At 42.7% G+C, this 23,365-nt stretch overlaps 1 long non-coding RNA gene across 1 annotated transcript in view; it reads left to right on the top strand.

Annotated features, from left to right (window-relative positions):
- The first annotated feature begins 377 nt into the window (after positions 1-377).
- Positions 378-23,365, top strand: part of LOC141157323 (uncharacterized) — a 62,640-nt gene continuing 39,652 nt past the window's right edge. Inside the window, exon 1 of the long non-coding RNA XR_012247783.1 lies at positions 378-510. This is a non-coding gene — a long non-coding RNA (uncharacterized lncRNA). The remainder of the gene's footprint in view (positions 511-23,365) is intronic.

Here is a 23,365-nt window from a genome sequence, read left to right as displayed (position 1 = left end):
ATATTACAAAGCTTGTCAGAATCCTGTTCTATCACATGGAGGACAGACAATGAGCCTGTACCCTGACACACTATATCTGGCCATCACTGACATGACTTGCAGTTTAGAGGTAGATGTTTACATCTTGTTGTTCTGTATATATACTATATATATATATATATATATATATATATATATATATATATACCATGAATGTAAAAGTTTCATGAAATGACAAGCAAGTTTACACAAAAAAAAGAATAAGAGTAATAACATTATAGCCCACTATAACAAGTAAAGAGTAAATATAGGATAGACTTTCTGTCAAGTATCATATAACGAATAGGGTACAAAGTCTTTTTAGTTCTGTAAGACAAATTACATTTTTCTTGTTTCAGATACAATACTGCAAGTAGTTCATGGAGCTGCCATTCACTAAACTAGAAGTAGCTTTCATATTATTGGCTTTCATCATTTTCTCTCTCTTCTCTTTGGCATCAATCTACAGTGAACCCGACCAAGGCAATGAAGGTGAGTGAAAAAACCAACGGGTTTACCTGTTGACAATATTCATTACAATGCTGTTACTAATATTTTACAAATAACCTGTTAATGATGATAGAATTGTGTACATGTTCTGGAGGGTGAGCCTACATTGGGACAACCCGGTGGCTCAGTGGTTAGCACTGTTCCTTTCCAACGCTGGGGTTTTGGGTTAAAATTCCACCAAGGACAACATCTGCAAGGAGTTTGTAGGGATTTCCTCCAGGTATTCCAGTTTCCTCCTACACTCCAAAGTCATACTAAAAGGGAATTTAGACTGGGAGACCCAATGAGGACAGCGATGATGATGTCCGTAAAGTGCTGTAGAATTATATTAATTAATTTACTCGCTATATAAGTGAGTAAACAGGGGCAGTAAACACTTGACATCGAGTCCCTCTGACCCCAGCTCATAAACAAGCAGATACCCAGGACCAGGTGTTGGCGATCTAGCCAAGTACAGTAAACTAGATTAAATGCTGCACTGCGCCGAGTGCGAGCATTGAAAAAGGGGGCATGACTAGTGTTGAGCCACCCCCGTAGTGTTCGGGTTCGGTTCGGTTCGTCGAACACCGGGATGTTCGAGGAACTGTTCGTCGAACTGTTCGTCGAACACCTTAGAACACCGTCGAACACCGTTAAAACCAATGGCAGGCAAACAAAAACACATAGGAACACATAGAAAACACCTTCAAAGGTGTCCAAAAGCTCACAAACTGCTCAGAAGACGCTTTCTTTAAAAAAGCCGGCCGGCAATTCAGCAGCGGCATACACCGGTACCCAACAATTTAGAATAGAAGGAATAGAGAATCACACATAGATTAGATAGATAGAAACATGTCAGTCACATATATATGAAGTACAGTGACAGTGTTGCTTACTGTACTTGTCATTTAGTGTAAAGGATTTATTAAAAAATATAATAGTGTTTTCGTGCACCGTCTCTTTAAAAAAGCCGGCCGGCAATTCAGCAGCGGTACCCGACAATTTATAACAGACAGAATAGAGCTTCACACATAGATTAGATAGATAGAAACATGTCAGTCACATATATATGAAGTACTGTGACAGTGTTGCTTACTGTACTTGTCATTTACTGCAAAGGATTTACTAAAAAAAATAATAATGTTTTCATGCACCGTCTCTTTAAAAAAGCCGGCCGGCAATTCAGCATCTGTACCCGACAATTTAGAATAGAAGGAATAGAGAATCACACATAGATTAGATAGATAGAAACATGTCAGCCACATATATACGAAGTACAGTGACAGTGTTGCTTACTGTAATTGTCATTTAGTGTAAAGGATTTATCAAAAAAAATAATAGTGTTTTCATGCACCGTCTCTTTAAAAAAGCCGGCCGGCAATTCAGCATCTGTACCCGACAATTTATAACAGACAGAATAGAGCATCACACATAGATTAGATAGATAGAAACATGTCAGTCACATATATAAGAAGTACAGTGATAGTGTTGCTTACTGTACTTGTCATTTAGTATTAAAATAAAGGATTTATTATTAAAAAAAATTGGCGTGGGGTTCCCCGTAATTTTAGTCTCTAGCGGAGGTTAAGCAGAAGCTGGGGCAGATGTTGGAAGCCTGGGAAGGGGGTAATACCCACGGAGCTTCCCAGGCTACTAATATCAGCCTCCAGCTGAATACCTAGCCTTTACTAGCTATTAAAATGGGGGACCCCCCCAAAAAAAATGACGTGGGGTCCCCCCTAATTTAATAGCTAGCAAAGGCTAGGCAGACAGCTGGGGGCTGATATTAATAGCCCAGGAAGGGAGCCATGAATATTGGCCCCCTCCCAGGCTAGAAACACCAGCCGTCAGCCGCCCCAGAAATGGCGCATCCATAGGATGAGCGGTGTTCGACTAGAACTGTTCGTCAATCTCAAATTCGAGCTGTTTTGGGCGGTGTTCGAGTTGTTCGACGAACCCGAACGATTTGCAAAAAATTCGGCTGTTCGAGGTTATGTTCGATAACTGTTCGTGCACCAAAAGCGTGTCCTGCATGTCTGGCGCTATTTAGAGCACCAATCATGCAGGGATTGTCTGCCACTCACTGTAATGCCACAGCCATGGTGGTTGTGGCATTACAATGATTGCCCAAATCGATGGGAACAGTGCCAACAGTGAAACATGAAAAGCCGGCAATTCATCAGCGTCATACACCGGTACCCGACAATTTAGAACCGAAAGAATAGAGCTTCACACATAGATTAGATAGATAGAAACATGTCAGTCACACATATATACGAAGTACAGTGACATTGTTGCTTACTGTACTTGTCAATTAGTGTAAAGGATTTATCAAAAAAAATAATAGTGTTTTCATGCACCGTCTCTTTAAAAAAGCCGGCCGGCAATTCAGCAGCGGTACCTGACAATTTATAACAGACAGAATAGAGCATCACACATAGATTAGATAGATAGAAACATGTCAGTCACATATATATGAAGTACAGTGACAGTGTTGATTACTGTACTTGTCATTTAGAGTAAAGGATTTATTAAAAAAAATAATAGTGTTTTCATGCACCGTCTCTTTAAAAAAGCCGGCCGGCAATTCAGCATCTGTACCCGACAATTTAGAATAGAAGGAATAGAGAATCACACATAGATTAGGTAGATAGAAACATGTCAGTCACATATATATGAAGTACAGTGACAGTGTTGCTTACTGTACTTGTCATTTAGTATAAAGGATTTATTAAAAAAAATATTAGTGTTTTCATGCACTGTCTCTTTAAAAAAGCCGGCCGGCAATTCAGCATCTGTACCCGACAATTTAGAATAGAAGGAATAGAGAATCACACATAGATTAGATAGATAGAAACATGTCAGTCACATATATATGAAGTACAGTGACAATGTTGCTTACTGTACTTGTCATTTAGTGTAAAGGATTTATTAAAAAAAAATATTAGTGTTTTCATGCACCGTCTCTTTAAAAAAGCCAGCCGGCAATTCAGCATCTGTACCCGACAATTTAGAATAGAAGGAATAGAGCATCACACATAGATTAGATAGATAGAAACATGTCAGTCACATATATATGAAGTACAGTGACAGTGTTGATTACTGTACTTGTCATTTAGTGTTAAAATAAACGATTTATTTAAAAAAAAATTGGCGTGGGGATCCCCATAATTTTAGGCTCTAGCGGAGGTTAACCAGACGGCTGGGGCAGATGTTTGAAGCCTGGGAAGGGGGTAATACCCACGGAGCTTCCCAGGCTACTAATATCAGCCCCCAGTGGAATACCTAGCCTTTACTAGCTATTAAAATGGAGGACCCCCCAAAAAAATGACGTGGGGTCCCCCCTATTTTAATAGCTAGCAAAGGCTAGGCAGACAGCTGGGGGCTGATATTAATAGCCCAGGAAGGGTTCCATGAATATTGGCCCCCTCCCAGGCTAGAAACACCAGCCGTCAGCCGCCCCAGAAATGGCGCATCCTTAGGATGCGCCAATTCTGGCACTTAGCCTCGCTCTTCCCACTGCCCTGTAGCGTTGGCAGTGGGGTAATAGGGTTGGGGTTGATGTCAGCTTATAATGCCAGCTGACATCAAGCCCAGGTTAGTAATGGAGAGGCGTCTATAAGACACCCCCATTACTAACCCCATAGTCAAAGTTAAAAGAAAACACAAACACCCAGAATAAAGTCCTTTAATTGAAATAAAGACACATTCCTTTATTGTTCTAAATTAAACCATACTTACCATCACGCCCATTCCAGCTGAAGCCAACGATCTCCTGCAATAAAAGAAAAATAATAAAGCAACCTCATCCTTACCTTTCCATGGTTCCCACGACAGCTTCAGCTCTGCTACATCGAGATAACAGGCTGGACCGCAGCAGAACGCTGCCATCCAGTCTGTCATCCCGCAGACACTGAGAAGCGCAGGCATGCTTGCGCTCTGCAGTGTCTGGCTGTGACGGCATAAAGATGAGACGAGTTCATGTCCAATGAACTCGGCGCACCTCATGCACGTCACTGACCGCGTGGGAGAATTCTCACGCTGTAGCGCTGAGTGCAGGAGAATTTTCCCACGCTGTCAGTGACGTGCATGAGGTGAGCTGAGATCATTGGACATGAATGAGCTCACCTCATGCACGTCACTGACAGCGTGGGAAAATTCTCCTGCACTCAGCGCTTCAGCGTGAGAATTTTCCCACGCTGTCAGTGACGTGCATGAGGTGAGCTCATTCATGTCCAATGAACTCAGCTGACCTCATGTACGTCACTGACAGCGTGGGAGAATTTTCACGCTGAAGTGCTGAGTGCAGGAGAATTCTCCCACGCTGTCAGTGACGTGCATAAGGTGCGCCGAGTTCATTGGACATGAACTTGTCTCATCTTTATGCCGTCACAGCGAGACACTGAGGAGCGCAAGCATGCCTGCGCTTCTCAGTGTCTGCGGGATGACAGGCTGGATGGCAGCGTTCTGCTGCGGTCCAGCCTGTCATCTCGATGTAGCAGAGCTGAAGCTGTCGTGGGAACCATGGAAAGGTAAGGATGAGGTTGTTTTATTATTTTTCTTTTATTGCAGAAGACATTGGCTTCAGCTGGAATGGGCGTGACGGTAAGTATGGTTTAATTTAGAACAATAAAGAATTGTGTGTTTATTTCAATTAAAGGACTTTATTCTGGGTGTTGTGTTTTTTTAAATACTTTACTAGAAATTCATGGTGGTCATGTCTAATATTGGCGTGACCCCATGAATTTCGGGCTTAGGGCCAGCTGATAATGCCAAGCTGGCCTTAACCCCTTTATTACCCAGTGAGCCACCGCACTAGGGCCCTGGATGAGTTGGGTACAGCGCCAGAAGATGGCGCTTCTATGAACGCGCCATTTTCTGGGGCGGCTGCGGACTGCAATTTGCAGCGGGTGGGGCCCAGAAAGCTTGGGCCTCCCTGCGCTGCGGATTCCAGCTCCCAGCTGCCTAGTTGTACCTGGCTGGGCACAAAAATAGGGCGAAGCCCCACGCATTTTTTTTTTAAATTATTTCATGAAATTCATGGAATAATTAAGAAAAAAAGGGCTTCCCTATATTGTTGTGTCCAACCAGGTACAAATAGGCAGCTGGTGGTTGGGGGCAGCCCGTCCCTGTCTGCTGTACCTGGCTGGACACAAATATAGTGCGAAGCCCCACGTCAATTTTTTTTTAATTATTTCATGAAATAATTTTTTTAAAAAAGGGCTTCCCTATATTGTTGTGTCTGGCCAGGTACAAATAGGCAGCTGGTGGTTGGGGGCAGCCCGTTCCTGCCTGCTGTACCTGACTGGACACAAATATAGGGCGAAGCCCCACGTCAATTTTTTTTTAATTATTTCAGGAAATTCATGAAATAATGAAAAAAAAATTGATGTGGGGCTTCGCCCTATATTTGTGTCCAGTCAGGTACAGCAGGCAGGAACGGGCTGCTCCCAACCACCAGCTGCCTATTTGTACCTAGCCGGACACAACAATATAGGGAAGCCCTTTTTTTCTTAATTATTCCATGAATTTCATGAATTTTAAAAAAAAATACGTGGAGCTTCGCCCTATTTTTGTGTCCAGCCAGGTACAACTAGGCAGCTGGGGGCTGGAATCTGCAGGGCAGGGAGGCCCCAGCTTTCTGGGCCCCACCCGCTGCAAATTGCAGTCCGCAGCCGCCCCGGAAAATGGCGCGTTCATAGAAGCGCCATCTTCTGGCGCTGTACCCAACTCATCCAGGGCCCTGGTGCGGTGGCTCACTGGGTAATAAAGGGGTTAAGGCCAGCTTGGCATTATCAGCTGGCCCTAAGCCCAAAATTCATGGGGTCACGCCAATATTAGACATGACCACCATGAATTTCTAGTAAAGTATTTAAAAAAAACACAAACACCCAGAAAAAAAGTCCTTTAATTGAAATAAACACACAATTCTTTATTGTTCTAAATTAAACCATACTTACAGTCACGCCCATTCCAGCTGAAGCCAACGATCTCCTGCAATAAAAGTAAAATAATAAAGCAACATCATCCTTACCTTTCCATGGCTCCCACGACAGCTTCAGCTCTGCTACATCGAGATGACAGGCTGGACCGCAGCAGAACGCTGCCATCCAGCCTGTCATCCCGCAGACACTGAGAAGCGCAGGCATGCTTGCGCTACTCAGTGTCTGGCTGTGACGGCATCCAGATGAGCCGAGGTCATGTCCAATGAACTCGGCTCACCTCATGCACGTCACTGACAGCGTGGGAAAATTCTCACGCTGAAGCACTGAGTGCAGGAGAATTTTCCCACGCTGTCAGTGACGTACATGAGGTGAGCCGAGTTCATTGTCGGCTCATCTGGATGCCGTCACAGTCAGACACTGAGGAGCGCAAGCAAGCCTGTGCTTCTCAGTGTCTGCGGGATGACAGGCTGGATGGCAGCGTTCTGCTGCGGTCCAGCCTGGCATCTCGATGTAGCAGAGCTGAAGCTGTCCTGGGAACCATGGAAAGGTAAGGATGAGGTTGTTTTATTATTTTTCTTTTATTGCAGGAGATCGTTGGCTTCAGCTGGAATGGGCGTGATGGTAAGTATAGTTTAATTTAGAACAATAAAGAATTGTGTCTTTATTTCAATTAAAGGACTTTATTCTGGGTGTTTGTGTTTTTTTTTTAACTTTGACTATGGGGTTAGTAACCTGGGCTTGATGTCAGCTGGCATTATAAGCTGACATCAACCCCAACCCTATTACCCCCTGCCACCGCACCAGGGCAGCGTGGAAGAGCGAGGCTAAGTGCCAGAATTGGCGCATCCTATGGATGGCCATTTCTGGGGCGGCTGACGGCTGGTGTTTCTAGCCTGGGAGGGGGCCAATATTCATGGCTCCCTTCCTGGGCTATTAATATCAGCCCCCAGCTGTCTGCCTAGCCTTTGCTAGCTATTAAATTAGGGGGGACCCCACGTCATTTTTTTGGGGGGGGGGTCCCCCATTTTAATAGCTAGTAAAGGCTAGGTATTCAGCTGGGGGCTGATATTAGTAGCCTGGGAAGCTCCGTGGGTATTACCCCCTTCCCAGGCTTCAAACATCTGCCCCAGCTGTCTGCTTAACCTCCGCTAGAGACTAAAATTACGGGGAACCCCACGCCAATTTTTTTTAATAATAAATCCTTTATTTTAATACTAAATGACAAGTACAGTAAGCAACACTATCACTGTACTTCTTATATATGTGACTGACATGTTTCTATCTATCTAATCTATGTGTGATGCTCTATTCTGTCTGTTATAAATTGTCGGGTACAGATGCTGAATTGCCGGCCGGCTTTTTTAAAGAGACGGTGCATGAAAACACTATTATTTTTTTTGATAAATCCTTTACACTAAATGACAATTACAGTAAGCAACACTGTCACTGTACTTCGTATATATGTGGCTGACATGTTTCTATCTATCTAATCTATGTGTGATTCTCTATTCCTTCTATTCTAAATTGTCGGGTACAGATGCTGAATTGCCGGCCGGCTTTTTTAAAGAGACGGTGCATGAAAACATTATTATTTTTTTTAATAAATCCTTTGCAGTAAATGACAAGTACAGTAAGCAACACTGTCACAGTACTTCATATATATGTGACTGACATGTTTCTATCTATCTAATCTATGTGTGATTCTCTATTCCTTCTATTCTAAATTGTCGGGTACAGATGCTGAATTGCCGGCCGGCTTTTTTAAAGAGACGGTGCATGAAAACATTATTATTTTTTTTAATAAATCCTTTGCAGTAAATGACAAGTACAGTAAGCAACACTGTCACAGTACTTCATATATATGTGACTGACATGTTTCTATCTATCTAATCTATGTGTGAAGCTCTATTCTGTCTGTTATAAATTGTCGGGTACCGCTGCTGAATTGCCGGCCGGCTTTTTTAAAGAGACGGTGCACGAAAACACTATTATATTTTTTAATAAATCCTTTACACTAAATGACAAGTACAGTAAGCAACACTGTCACTGTACTTCATATATATGTGACTGACATGTTTCTATCTATCTAATCCATGTGTGATTCTCTATTCCTTCTATTCTAAATTGTCGGGTACCGGTGTATGCCGCTGCTGAATTGCCGGCCGGCTTTTTTAAAGAAAGCGTCTTCTGAGCAGTTTGTGCGCTTTTGGACACCTTTGAAGTTGTTTTCTATGTGTTCCTATGTGTTTTTGTTTGCCTGCCATTGGTTTTAACGGTGTTCGACGGTGTTCTAAGGTGTTCGACGAACAGTTCGACGAACAGTTCCTCGAACATCCCGGTGTTCGACGAACCGAACCCGAACACTACGGGGGTGGCTCAACACTACTGATGAGAGCGTTCACTGACTGCTATATCTGTCCCCTGCATGCCGTGCCCTAATATTAAGTATTCATCTGTAAAGTTAGGGGGCCCAGCAGCACAGCATACAAGGGAAAATAGCGAAGAAAGCGCAGAAGAACTTACAATATGTCTTCTGCTCTCTGCACTGTTCCCTTCCCAGCAGCATCACGTCAAAGAGTAGAGGTCAGGGGAGGAGGTCTCATAGTATGGCAGGATCAGGAAGTAGTTATTAGTCCTGTCTGCTGTGTCCCCCTCCTCCACAGTGGTTTCTGCAGCCCCTTTTCATCGGCTCTCTTATCTCTGTGGCCGACTACCTCCACAGCTCCCCTGAGATAAGGGAGTGAGCTTCGTATAGATTCTGCAGAGTAAGGTGACTGACAGTCTAATATTTCCATCTTCCAACTTTGAGGTAGGCTTGGGATCATTATCTTGTTAAAGGTCCAATGACACCCAAACATCAGTTGCCTCACAGGAGGCAGGACGTTTTCTACTACGTTTTCCAAATACTTGATTGAATTCATATGACCCTCCATATGCTAGAGGTTTCCAGTGCTAGAGGAAGCAAAGCATACGCACAGCTTCACCAAGCTACCACCATACTTCACTGTAAGAATCACCCAACCACCAAGCCACCGCCATGCTTTACTGTAAGCTGGGTGTTCTTTTTAACGTATGTGTCACGATTCCACCTTTCTGTGTGTCTGGATGCAGTGAATTACTGTCTGCCATCCAATCTAGAGTGGAGGCATGCTGAGCTGTCAGTATTTGATGGACAGCTCAGCTGCCCAATCGGATGCTGGGACATGCTGAGCTGTCAGTGTCTTGAATGACTGTTTAGCCATCCAATTGGAGTTAGGGTGTTGCTTGAGCTTCATCTATGTGTCTTCTCTTCAGATAGTTACCTGGCTATGTAGCCAGCTCTCTGTCTCAAACAAGTGCCAATTGTAGCTTCTTGCTCACTGGTGTATGTTTTCCTTGTTGCTCTGTGCTCTGATCTACTGCCGCCTGATCTTGGGCCTCGTTCTGACCATCTGCTTTGACCCTTTGCTTAATCCGCTGTCTTCTTTGTATTTTGACCCCTGGACCATGACCTGACTATTCTTTTGTATCACCTCTCTGTCTTTGGCTTACCCTCTTGGCTTCGGACCTCGGACCTTTTGATTACCAAGCCTCTCGGCTTGTCCATGAGTAGTCACAGTATGCTTCATTTTTCCTCCTTCAGACATAGGCACAAAAATTTTGGTTTTGTTTAATTTCTCCCAAAACGTCTGTAGTTTATGGTTTTAAGAATATTGGAGCTCACCTTTATTGTGCTTTTGAGTCAGTAGAAGTTTACATCCTGGAGTTTGAACTTACAATTGAAACTGAAACCTCCTATACCTGCTGCCACCAAATCTTGCTGCAGAACCGTTGCAGTCAACGAGTGGGTTTTCATCACGTGTCCCCTCAGGAATCTAGTACCAGCTGGAGATAGCTTTCTTTCTGCCACATCAAGGTAGTGTAGCCAATGTTCATTTAACTTTGAACTTGCAAACTATATTTCCAATTCTATCTCTACTAACATTCAATGCCTTTGCTATCTTTTTATATTCTTTTCTGTGTTTGTGGAAGGCAACGATCTCATCTGTTAAATTTTGGCCCACTCTCCTGATAGCCCAAAAATATTTGTGAAATGGAGGCCATTGCCTATGAGGAATTAGGAATGATTCCTCAGGAACATGGCCATAAACTGTCTTACTATGTATACCATTTGCTGCAGGTCATAACAGCCAAAGGTACTAAGTGTTAAAGACAAATGTTATGAAAAGATTGAGTAGACTGGATATCAGCACAACAAATGGTACAAAGGGAACATCGAGAGGAGAGACCACAGTTGCAGTTTTTATTTCTCTTGCTATGCCAAAGGAAGAAAAATAAAAAAAACATTAAGGTTATACACAAAATTCAGTCTTGCATATATCTTAAATATTTATTAAATCTAATGGATACTTCTATTATTTCTGTATAACAATAGGTATAATGTTGTTGACTACAGTCAAAACTATAAATTTAGAGCTTATATAGTTTTCTTGAGTCTCTGAGACCTAAATCTATCGAAGAAGCCATGGTTAGCTATCAATTAATTTATGCTAATATTTATACCAATACTTGTTTGCAGATAATTTACTATTAGTGGTCCAGTAGATCTAGAGATCCAGAAGATCTAGGGAGCTAGGTACAATGCACTAATAAGTTTCTTCACCTTCAGCCATAGCATGGGAATAGATTGTACTGGGATAGAAATCATTTACAGATTGTAGATATCGCCTGTTTTGAAGGGTATGTGCAATAAATGAAATTATACCGTATAAAGCCTAATGAAAGGGAAATAAAAAATCAACCACTGTGGTAGTGTGTTTCTACTGGTTTCTTTAACCCCCTCCCACAAATAGAGGTAACTGATGTCCACATTATTGATGATTTCGCACAATCAGTCATACATTAATGTCTCAGGGATGGCATGGGTACATAAGTTGTGCCAGGAACATCCCCAGAGAGAGCTGGCTGTTTTTTGAGCAACCAAATGCATAACAATGATCTCTGTCTTCCCTATCCCCCAGTCTATCAGATTTAACCAGAGACAGAGCCTAATAGGCTGTCAGTCAAGCATTGCATTTTGGTTGTGCATGTGCCTTTTCCCTTTGTGTTTTCCTATCACTTGGTTAAACTAGATGGACATTTCCTCATAGGGTACAGTCTAATAGGGTCATACAGAGCAGCCTAAAAACATGCCCCCTTAGAGTCTTGTGAGCAACGCCCCCTTGGTAAAGACCAAGATAATTTGCATACTGGACATACTAACTATAAAAGCCCATAATTTTGAAACAGTATGGCAGAGTTAAGAAAAAGAAAAATACTCAATACTCAGTGGAGAAGCAGGAATAAAATAAGAACAAAAACTGATACTTCTGAGCATTTGGTAATTTGCTTTCCTTATTGCCAACAAAAAGTCTCCAATTTAGAAAAAAAATAATATTTGACCTGAAGATATTTTTTTACAAACATGAATAGCAGCCTGTGAACTAGTCAGTAATAATTCATAAAGTAATATTTTATAACAGTGTTTTTGTATGCTACATGTCTCACATGCCATTCTAGTGTGATTTTTCACATTTAAGCAACGTTAGCAGCCTTGTAGAAATAATAACATTCAACCCCTAATTAACCCCAGGAAGCTTTCCAACATTCCAATTTTATTTAGCTCTAATTTATTTTTCTGTTTTGGTTTCTCAAAATGTTTGTGTAACTGTAATTTTCCTGCTGTGTTAGGTATATATAAAATTATCATATCTCTAAATTTACCAAAATATTCTAATTACATCATATTCAAAGCTAAAACATACAAAAATATTTAGTACTTTTAGAATTAGTACAGAATTAGCACCAATGATTAATATTTTTAATTTTAAATTCCACTAGAAAGTGAATGATTTAATATTTATTTTGCAATGTACATGTTTTGTTCTATTTTGCACTATCTACTGTATCTTTATACATTAATTAAAAGAAGCAGTCCAAGCAAAATCTTTATCGTCTTAATATTTTGCAATCATCATATTATATAACATGTTCTTACAATTGCTCATTTTGCCTTTCTACCCAGATAATGCTTCTCTTTCTCTGCTCTATGTAGAAACAGAAAGTCTCTTGTCCCTGCAGAAATCATTCATCTCTTCAACTCCTGGATCCAGCTACTCCCTCCTCCATCTGCCATTGATTTTTCAGTGACCTATGAGTCATACAGGGAAAATTGACCTCCTGTTTCTACATGGAGCTTAGAAGGATTCAGCTAGTCAGTTTTAATCACATGATGTCATTGACCTAATGGAAAACAGAAGAATTAAGTTGGTAGAAAGGCAAAACAAGCAATTGTAAGTACACAGTGCTGTATAATATGATGATTGCAATATATTAAGATGATAAAAATTTTGATGGGACCAGATGTCAGTACAGCAAGATACACTTTAAGCTGTAAAATAAGATATTTTTTAAATTAAAAAACTGTGAATATGAGTACTGTCACCTTATCATCACCAATATGAGTAGGAATCATAGCTAAAGACCTATTTACATGTAGTAATAAGCAGTGGAGTACCACTAATAGTGGCAGACAACACGGCCACTATGAGGCCCATGAGTCAGGGGGCCCAGTGCCAGCATTAGCTCTGCTCCCCACCCGACATCACATTTTCAACTGTATCTGCATCCTGGATGTAGATACAGTTGAAAGCAGTGATGAAACAAGAGCCATCAGCTCCATCTTCCATCATTCCCCCGCGTGTCTGACATTTCAGTACAGCGGGCGCGATGAGAACTATATTGCACCTGCTCTTGCAATACTCATGGAGAGGGGAATATTTCATTTTTATTTATTTTAATCAATGAGTACATTTTGGGGGCCTTTATACTGTTTGCAAAGCTATGTTGGGGGCTATTATACTGTTTGGAGGGCTTTGTGGGTGGGCCATTTTACTGTTTGCAGTGCTTTGTAGGGGTCATTATACTGCTTGGAGGGCTTTGTGGGGGGGACCATTTTACTGTTTGCAGTGCTATGTGGGGGTCTTTATACTTTTTGGAGGGCTATATGGGGACTATTATTTTGTTTGCAGGGCTACATGGAGCCCATTATACTGTTTTCAGTGCTATTTGGAGGCCATTATACTGTTTGCAGGGCTATGTTTAGGGCCATTATGCTGTTTGTAGGGCTATATTTAGGGCCATTATACTGTGTGCAGGGTTGTATCGGGGTCATTATACTGTTTGCAGGGCTATGTAGGGGCCATTGTACTGTTTGGAGGGCTAAGTGGGGGCCATTAGACTGTTTGGAGGGCTAAGTAAGGGCCATTGTACTGTGTGGAGGGCTAAGTGGGGGCCATTAGATTGTTTGGAGGGCTATTTGGGGGCCATTATACTGTTTGGAGGGCTATGTGGGGGCCATTATACTGCTTGCAGGGCTATGGGGGAACAGTATACTGTATGCGGGCAATTATACAGTGTCAAGGGTTCATAATACTGTTTGGAGAGCTGTGTTGGGGCCATCATACTGTGTGGTGGGTTGTGTTGAGATCATTATACTGTGTGGAGGGCCATTACACTGTATGGAGGGCTGCCATACTGTATGGAGGGCTGTGTGGTGACCATCATATTGGGTGGAGGGATATGTTGGGGTCACTGTGGAGGTATCATATTGTGTTGAGTCACTGTGGGGTATCATACTTTCAGGGGGGCACTGTAGGGTCATCATACTGCACATGTGAAGGGTACTGTGGAGCAATTCACTGTGTGGGTACCCTTTTGTTGGCATCACACTTTATGGAGGCCATGAAAGGGATATCTTGATGTGTTGGAGCACAAAGGGGCTTCAATAGGGGAGAAAATTACTTTGTAAGGACTGCAAAGTTGTGAGATGTACTCTTCTGTGACTTCTTCGAATATTTTTTTTTCGCATGGGTGTGTGGGGTGGGGGCCTAATTGGGACTTCTGCTTTGGGGCCCCATGATTTGTTTGTATGCCATGTGATGCCCAGCTGCACTTGGTATCACAGATCCTAGAAGGGTGTATTGATGGATTCCTCCACAAGAGGCCCCCATAAACATCCACACATCTCCACCTTCCACCTCAGACCAACAGAGGGAGCCCATTTGGGATATAAATAGGGAAGGTGGAGCTAGGTAGTTCAGTCTGTTGAGAGAGTTCCTGCAGTAGAGAAGCCGGAGAGAGGTCAGTCTGCAGTGGAGCACAGTCCAGACTCAGTTGTAGCTCAGAATAGTGAGCTTTAGATGTGCCGTCGCCATAAGATCGGTGAAGCGCGGCAAGCTGCCGTTAGTGTGAGTAGCCTAGTGAGGGCTCGAATAGGCCGAGGGCGAGTGGAGAGTTAGTACGTAGGGGGCAGAGGAGCTCACCTCGAAGTATTTACCGGACACCGGGTCCGAGTTTACCGGGATCTCTACGACCCAGTAAGGCATAACCGGAATCCCTGGAGAACTACAGGTCCCAGGATCGCTAAAGTGCTGATACGTAACAGAGCCAGGAGACACATAGGCCCCGTAAGCTGGGAGCGTGCACTCCAAGAGAAGGCCCTACCACAAGGTCAGCCAGTGCAGGACAGAGACAAAGTTAGGCCTAGCTCCAGGCAGGTCAGAAACTTACTACGCAGAGGCAAGAAACAGGAGGCCCTACACCCACTCATTGGGGAGGATCCTGATATGCACCCTTCACCCTACAGTGCTCCGGGATGTGCCTGAATTTCCATCAGTAAAAGGTACTGAAGTGACTACTGTGTCCGTCCCTGTTCTTGCTCTGACCCGGCTGGGTCTCGCCTGTCAAGCATTCTCCTTTCCGTACGCTGCCCTGAGGCCTAGCTTCACCTGTGGGGAGCTATACCATCGAGCTGCCTTATCACCTGCCTCAGTGGACTGCACATCGCTGTCAGTGGACATGAACTCGGCTCATCTGGATGCCGTCACAGCCAGACACTGAGGAGCACAAGCATGCCTGCGCTTCTCAGTCTCTGCTGCATGGCAAGCTGGATGGCAGCGTTCTGCTGCGATCCAGCCTGTCATGTGAATGTAGCAGAGCTGAAGCTGTCGTGGGAACCATGGAAAGGTAAGGATGATGTTGCTTTATTATTTTACTTTTACTGCAGGAGATCATTGGCTTCATCTGGAATGGGCGTGATGGTAAGTATGGTTTAATTTAGAACAATAAAGAATTGTGTCTTTATTTCAATTAAAGGACTTTATTCTGGGTGTTTGTGTTTTTTTGTAACTTTGACTATGGGGTTAGTAATGGGGGTGTCTTATAGACGCCTCTCCATTACTAACCTGGGCTTGATGTCAGCAGGCATTATAAGCTGACATCAACCCCAACCCTATTACCCCACTGCCACCACTACAGGGCTGTGGGAAGAGCGAGGCTAAGTGCCAGAATTGGCGCATCCTATGGATGCGCCATTTCTGGGGTGGCTGACGGCTGGTGTTTCTAGCCTGGGAGGGGGCCAATATTCATGGCACCCTTCCTGGGCTATTAATATCAGCCCCCAGCTGTCTGCCTAGCCTTTGCTAGCTATTAAAATAGGGGGGACCCCACGTCATTTTTTTGGGGGTCCCCCATTTTAATAGCTAGTAAAGGCTAGGTATTCAGCTGGGGGCTGATATTAGTAGCCTGGGAAGCTCCGTGGGTATTACCCCCTTCCCAGGCTTCAAACATCTGCCCCAGCCGTCTGCTTAAAGTCCGCTAGAGACTAAAATTACGGGGAACCCCACGCCAAATTTTTTTTAAATAAATCCTTTATTTTAACACTAAATGACAAGTACAGTAATCAACACTATCACTGTACTTCTTATATATGTGACTGACATGTTTCTATCTATCTAATCTATGTGTGATGCTCTATTCTTTCTGTAATAAATTGTCGGGTACCGATGCTGAATTGCCGGCCGGCTTTTTTAAAGAGACGGTGCATGAAAACACTAATATTTTTTTTAATAAATCGTTTACACTAAATGACAAGTACAATAAGCAACACTGTCACTGTACTTCTTATATATGTGACTGACATGTTTCTATCTATCTAATCTATGTGTGATACTCTATTCTTTCGGTTCTAAATTGTCGGGTACAGGTGTATGCCGCTGCTGAATTGCCGGCTTTTCATGTTTCACTGTGAGCACTGTTCCCATCAATTTGGGCAACCACTGTAATGCCACAACCACCATGGCTGTGACATTACAGTGAGTGGCAGACAATCCCTGCATGATTGGTGCTCTAAATAGCGCCAGACATGCAGGACACGCTTTTGGTGCACGAACAGTTATCGAACATAACCTCGAACAGCCGAATTTTTTGCAAATCGTTTCCGTTCGTCGAACGACTCGAACACCGCCCAAAACAGCTCGAATTTAAGATTGGCGAACAGTTCTAGTCGAACACCGCTCATCTCTACTGTAGAGTCCAACATATAATAAATAATTTTTATTGTGATAAATAATTTAAATACATAAGTGTATACAAATAACTACTAGAGAGAATCTAATAAAAGTGCTTCTCACTAAATTAGAATATCATCAAAAAGTAAATTTATATCTGTTCTTCAATACAAAAAGTGAAACTCATATATTATATAGAGTCATTACAGAGTGATCTATTTCAAGTGTTTATTTCTGTTAATATTGATGATTATGGCTTACAGCCAATGAAAACACAAAAGTCATTATCTCAGTAAATTAGAATAATTAGCAAAAAACACCTGCAAAGGCTTCTGATGCATTTGAAAAAAAGGTCCCTTAGTCTGTTTCAGTAGACTCCACAATCATGGGGAAGACTGCTGACTTGACAGATGTCCAGAAGGCACTCATTGACACACTCCACAAGGAGAGTAAGCCACAAAAGGTCATTGCTAAAGAAGCTAGCTGTTCACAGAGTGCTGTATCCAAGCATATTAATGGAAAGTTGAGTGGAAGGAAAAAGTGTGGTAGGAAAGGGTGCACAAGCAACCGGGATAACTGCAGCCTTGAAAGGATTGTTAAGAAAAGGCCATTCAAAAATTTGGGGGAGACTCACAAGGAGTGGACTGCTGCTGGAGTCATTGCTTCATGAGTCACCACACACAGACAAATCCAGGACATGGGCTACAAGTATTGCATTCCTTGTGTCAAGCCACTCATGACCAATAGACAATGCCTGAAGCATCTTACCTGGGTCAAGGAGAAAAAGACCTGGACTGTTGCTCAGTGGTCCAAGGTGTTGTTTTCAGATGAATGTAAATTTTGTATTTAATTTGGAAATCAAGGTCCCAGAGTCTGGAGGAAGAGTAGAGAGGCACACAATCCAAGCTGCTTGAGGTCTAGTGTGAAGTTTCCACAATCAGTGATGGTTTGGTGAGCCATGTCATCTGCTGGTGTAGGTTCACTGTGTTTTATCAAGACCAAATTCAGAGCAGCTGTCTACCTGGAAATTTTAGAGCACTTCATGGGCCGTGGGGTGCTCGGTAGCCGGGCCGGTCGATGCTGGGGGATGTCACGGTGGCAGTGACCCGGTCCGTGACCCAGGGCGGTCAATTAAAGGGAAAGTAAAGGGGAATAAAGTTTTTAGGATAATAATGTTCGTGACGCCACCTGTGGTATGCGGCTATATGGGGCTGCAGCTGCGGTGCAGATCCACTGGAGCTGATGATGACGCAGCAGAGTTGGTTCAGCTCTCCACAGGTAGAGCTAAGCTCCAGGGCAGGAAATAGTGATGTTATGAGGTAGATGTTGCTGGTGCTGTGTAGTGCACGGCTGGTGATGGCGCAATAATTATTCAAGGACACAGTGGGGTGCAGCCTTCAGGTTTTATTCACAGTTGTTAAGTTCCTCAGGTTACACTTTCTGGACTATAACCACCCACGTCATCCTGTGTCCTCCGGGGTAGTGATCCAGCAAACTCTCAGATATCTCAGGAGCACTTAAAAGGGACCCTGTTCTATGTACCTTTCTCGGTCGTCTTCCCTGCGCTGGCTCTCGCCCTCCTGCCCTGTGCCTCACAATCAGTGTCCCAAGCCAGTAGCCTCGGGTCTTGTCGGGCGACTTGCAATCCCCTGGACCCTATGCGGCCACCTTTTTGGTGATGTAATTGTGGTGGTTGGCAGCTGCACCTTGCAAGTACAGCAGCCTCCAGTTAGCTAGCTGAGCCTGATTATTCTCCACTAGTTTAGGGCCGGTCCCCTCTGCGGCCTGATCCCTCCATGTCCGTGTAGATTCAGGTGCACGGGTGGCTTCCCGCACTTCTCGTGCCCCTGGGATCCCCTCTGTCTCTGGAGCCTTCCCTCTGCTCCCGTCCTCTTTCTCTCTTTCCTGGGCCTCTGAGACTAGGCCCACTCTCCTCTTTGCTGAGAGGAGCTCCTTCTGAGCTCCCACTACCCACTGTTTCTCCTCTGTACTGACCTCACTGAACTCCTTCTAGATGGTTCCCCTTCTTCTTATACTCTCCCTGATGGTGCTCCCCTCAGCTACTTCCTCCACCCACACCCACTACATGGTTCCCCCTCTCTTGGTTCCCTCCCTTCCAAGCAGGGACAGGGCTCAGCATTTTACACGTGCATCTTGCCCCGCCTGCTGGTCTGGAAAGGTGTAGTGTTGGATGCAGGTGGGTGGGTCCCGGGCAGTACTCCATCCTTACCTGAGAGTGGGGTACCACACCTCTGGGTGAGATGCAGTACCTCTGTGACGACTGAACCTGTAGTTTAGTTTATAAGGCCGAAAAAAGACAAGCGTCCATCCAGTTCAGCCTATTTCTTGTGCACTGCAGCTATTCCGCAGCGTTGATCCAGTGGAAGGCAAAAAAAAAACATGCAGTATAGGCCAATTTACATCATTGAGGAAAAATTCACTTCCCGACTCCAATCTGGATTAATTAACTATCACTAAGCATAAGATGTAATTTTATTGTTCTCAAGAAAGGCGTCCAGGCCTCTCTTGAACTCATTAAGTGAGTTCGACATCACCACTTCCTCTCCCAGAGAGTTCCAGAGTCTCACGGCTCTGACCGTAAAGAATCCCCTTCTATGCTGGTGCAGGAACCTCCTTTCCTCCAGACGCATAGTGTGCCCCCTCGTCTTTGTCACCATCCTTGGTATAAACAGGTCATGGGAGAGATCTCTGTACTGCCCCCTGATGTATTTATACATGTTTATGAGGTCTCCCCTAAGCCTTCTCTATTCCAACGTAAATAGGCCTAATTTTGACAACCTCTCTGGGTATTCTACTCCCTCCATTCCCTTTATTACCTTAGTCGCCCTCCTTTGTACCCTCTCTAGCTCCAATATGTCTTTCCTGAGCACTTTAGCCCAGAACTGTGCACAATATTCTAAGTGCGGCCTTACCAGCGCTTTATACAGAGGAAGAACAATGTTCTCATCAAATGCCCCTATTCCTCTTCTGATGCATGCCATGACTCTATTTGCCTTCGCAGCTGCTGCCTGACACTGGGCACTCCAATTTAATTTGCTGTTAACCAAGACGCCCAGGTCCTTCTCCATGTCAGATTTCCCCAACGGTTTCCCATTTAATATGTATGGGTGACTGCTGTTTTTCTTTCCCATGTGCATGACCTTACATGTATCGTCATTGAACCCCATTTGCCATTTTTTGGCCCAACTCCCCAATTTATCTAAATCCTCCTGCAGCTGTGCCCTATCCTCATCTGTATTAACTACTTTACAAAGTTTAGTATCATCTGCAAAAATTGCTATTTTACTATGCAACCCTTCCACTAGATCATTAATAAATATATTAAATAATATAGGGCCCAAGACAGACCCTTGAGGCACCCCGCTAGTAACCCTGACACCCCCTGAGCTTACTCCATTGATAACCACCCTCTGCTTTCTATCACTCAGCCAGCTATTTACCCACTTGCACACATTATCCCCCAGACCAAGCATTCTCATTTTATATACCAACCTTTTGTGTGGCACAGTATCAAACGCTTTGGAGAAGTCCAGGTATACAACATCCACTGACTCTCCCCGGTCCAGCTGTGAGCTCACCTCCTCGTAGAAGGCGATCAGGTTTGTTTGGCAGGAGCGATCCCTCATAGGGATCCGTAGGGGCGCCACACTTCCCTCTGCGACAAGCTTTTTGGAGATGTTAATTTCATTCTCCAGCAGGACTTGGCACCTGTCAACACTGCCAAAAGTACCAATACCTGGCTTAAAAACAACAGTATCACTGACCTTAACCCAATAGATAATCTATGAGGTATTGTCAAGAGGAAGATGAGAGACACTAGACCCAACAATGCAGAGGAGTTGAAGGCTGCTATCAAAGCACCCTGTGCTTCCATAACACCTCAGCAGTGCCACAGGCTGATCGCCTCCATGCCACACCGCATTGATGCAGTAATTGATGCAAAAGGAGACCCAACCAAGTATTGAGTGCATTTACTGAACATACATTTCAGTAGGCCAACATTTCGGATTTTAAAAACATTTTTTAAGCTGTTGTTATAAAGTATTCTAATTTACTGAGACAATGACTTTTGTGTTTTCATTGACTGTAAGCCCTAATCATCAACATTAACAGAAATAAACACTTGAAATAGATCACTGTGTTTGTAATGACTCTATATAATATGAGTTTCACTTTTGGTATTGAAAAACTGAAATAAATTAACTTTTTAATGATATTCTAATTTAGTGAGAAGCACTTGTATGTAGCACTCAAACCTTGAACCACATTATTTGTGTATGTTTTTTTAAATAAAAATTGTATTTTTAAAGCTTTGACTCCTATTTCTCTTGTTTTGTATATGAACAATGGTGTGACTAAGTGAATATATGCTTTTCAAACATACTAATCTGGTAGAATTTAGGGAGTATTTTCTATACAGTGTTTTATTTTTTTTTCAATTTATAGATCTTAAACTTTGTAATCGGGATTGGGGATCCTTTGTGACAATATAGTTATATGACAGCTGTCATAAGTGGAGTAAAGTCACATTGCTCCTCTATGTATACATATATACAGTTAGGGAAATTGATTAATACAATACATCAGGGTTCCCCAACTCCAGTCCTCAAGGCCCACCAACAGGTCATGTTTTCAGGATTTCCTTAGTATTACACAGGTGATAATTCAATCACCTGCACAGGCAATAATTCCATCACCTGTGCAATACTAAGGAAATCCTGAAAACATGACCTGTTGGTGGGCCTTGAGGACTGAAGTTGGGGAACCCTGCAATACATAACTGGTTAAAAAACAATATATAATTGTATTTTGTCAGTGTAGAAATACCAGGAGAGGAAACACATTGCTGAAAAAAAAAACATGCAGAGAATTAACTTATTAACTGGATGATAAACAGGGCTGGGTAAATTCACCCAGTAAAGGGGCAAAAGTCATGGGAAGATTGAAGTAGAGCAAAAGCAACCTAATTTATTGGATTTCTGTCACCATCTGCTAAGAAACAAAACCTCCAAAAACAATAATTGTATAGAAAGTAATTTCAAAAGCGCTATTTATACAGCAAGGTATCCCTATTGCCAGCGGCTGCGGAGCATGAATGGTTATCCATCTGATTGAATTCAACTCTTAATGGATTCACTTTACCATTGTTTTAAAGATTTTTTTTATTCAACTTTAGTGGATTACTTTCTCAACCCAAAATATACAAACACACCAGGGAATAGAATGGACATTGTATTTTTATACTTTATGAGGAATATAAGGCAGTCATATGAGTCAAGACCATATTCCTGAGCTTATCTCTTTTATTCTTCAGGATAAAAGAAAATATCTATTAATTTATTAGCTATATTAGTTTTTGGAAAAGCGGGATAAGAAACAGTTTGGACACAAGGAACTGTGCAATGCTTCATTTCTTCCATGGTTAAGCTGTGGAGAAATTAAACATTTCAATTCTGGTAACAGACTACAGCGGAGACCACGATGAGGTTTTGGTGACTTTTTGATGCTGCAGAATTTTTGCACCTAAAATTTAAATTAGGTTATTTATGGTTTTCTATGCATTTTTTAAGATGCGTTACTATCGCATTTTGTTGTCTCTTGCTGGTGTGTCATGCTTTAAATAAAGCTGCTTTGTTTTTGATACATTCTGGTATTTGGCTTTGACAAAACTTTATTGATATACTTAGGATAATATGCGTTTTTAATGCGTTTCTGCAGCGGAAACACATTAAACACACACGTACATTTTTTTACCTGCGGATTTTCCACATATAATGCAAGTCTATGGGGAAAATTCAAGAGAAATTCATATCTTGTGGATTTGAAACACGCACTGCAGGTCAGTGTACACCAGGGATGTCAAGCTCAAATACACAGAGGGACAAAATTAAAAGCTCAGATAGTCATGGGCCAAGTTTTGATATTTATTAAGAAAAGTCTACAATTGAAGAAGTTTTTCCTTATCATCAAATATAACAATAATTCTTTTCATATGGAAATAAACTTAAAAGGGTTGTCCCACAAACAAAGTACATTTTTATTAATAGATCTTATAATAAAATATTTGAATAATATAATATTTTATGAAAGGGTAGTAAAAAGCATATGGCCCAATGGCCTAATTTAAATATGTAATAACAAAGGATAAAAAACCTTGAATACTACAGATAAAGTATGATGCCAACAAAAATACCCCCAAACACAGTATGATACTCCCACAGTGAATTCCACCACAGTACCCTCCACATGCACTGTATGATGACCCTACCTTACCCACCCCTCAATTCCCCCGACAAAGAATGATGATCCCATCACAGTATGATTCCCCAACTGTAATCCCTACATAGTCGTCCCTACAGTATAATGGCCCCACATAGTCCTCCATACAGTATAATGGCCCCACATAGTCCTCCATAAAGTATAACGGCCCCACATAGTCCTCCATAAAGTATAATGAGCCCCACATAGTGCTCCATACAGTATAATGGGCTTCACATAGTGCTCCATCTAATATATATAATTGTC

This window comes from Phyllobates terribilis, unplaced genomic scaffold, assembly GCF_046119375.1.
Source record: "Phyllobates terribilis strain yellow unplaced genomic scaffold, ASM4611937v1 Scaffold_1__5_contigs__length_1240528914, whole genome shotgun sequence".
In the NCBI taxonomy this organism is placed as follows: domain Eukaryota; kingdom Metazoa; phylum Chordata; class Amphibia; order Anura; family Dendrobatidae; genus Phyllobates; species Phyllobates terribilis.
The sequence above is the reverse complement of the archived record's forward strand: the minus strand, read 5'-3'. Positions and strand labels throughout refer to the sequence as shown.